Here is a 608-nt window from a genome sequence, read left to right on the forward strand (position 1 = left end):
CAGCAGGACTGCTGCTCTGCCCGTAAGCTCCTAGTCTGTACTGATGCTTGGGGTTATTCCTCCCCAGGTGCAGAACCTTGCATTTCTCCTTAGATTATGGTTCTTCTGGATCGAAGCCAGGCCATTCGGTGCATCAGCCATTCCCCCCAGTTTTGCACCATCTGCAAATTTGCGGAGGATGTATTGTTGATGACGATACTGAATGATGGGAGCCTCGGTATCAATCCATGGTGTTCAACATGGGATGGCCTCTCAGCAAAGACATTTTTTCTGAAGTCCCACATAGCCAATTCATGAAGGCTCACCCATTCCATCCTTAAATAGGCATCTAAGAAAGACCAGGTGAATCACTGTATGGCCTTCGTTTCTTTGTTGACAGTAAAAGTAGCCTAAAGTGCTTAGCTCAGACTTAGATGTCTTAAGTTAGAGCAGGTGAATCCTACCTAGAGCTACTAAAACTCCAAATGTAGAAGTATCACAAATCAAGAAGGACGTTTTTAAGGTATGCTTGCTCCTGTGTCCTTGGTTCCCTGTCTGAGTGTTAGTTCATTGCTTAGTTCTCCTCCGGAGTGAATCAGATACCCAGTAAAGTCCTGGGACAGTTCTCT

The sequence above is a fragment of the Pygoscelis adeliae genome, unplaced genomic scaffold (genome assembly GCF_000699105.1).
Source record: "Pygoscelis adeliae isolate BGI_AS28 unplaced genomic scaffold, ASM69910v1 Scaffold202, whole genome shotgun sequence".
Lineage (NCBI taxonomy): Eukaryota > Metazoa > Chordata > Aves > Sphenisciformes > Spheniscidae > Pygoscelis > Pygoscelis adeliae.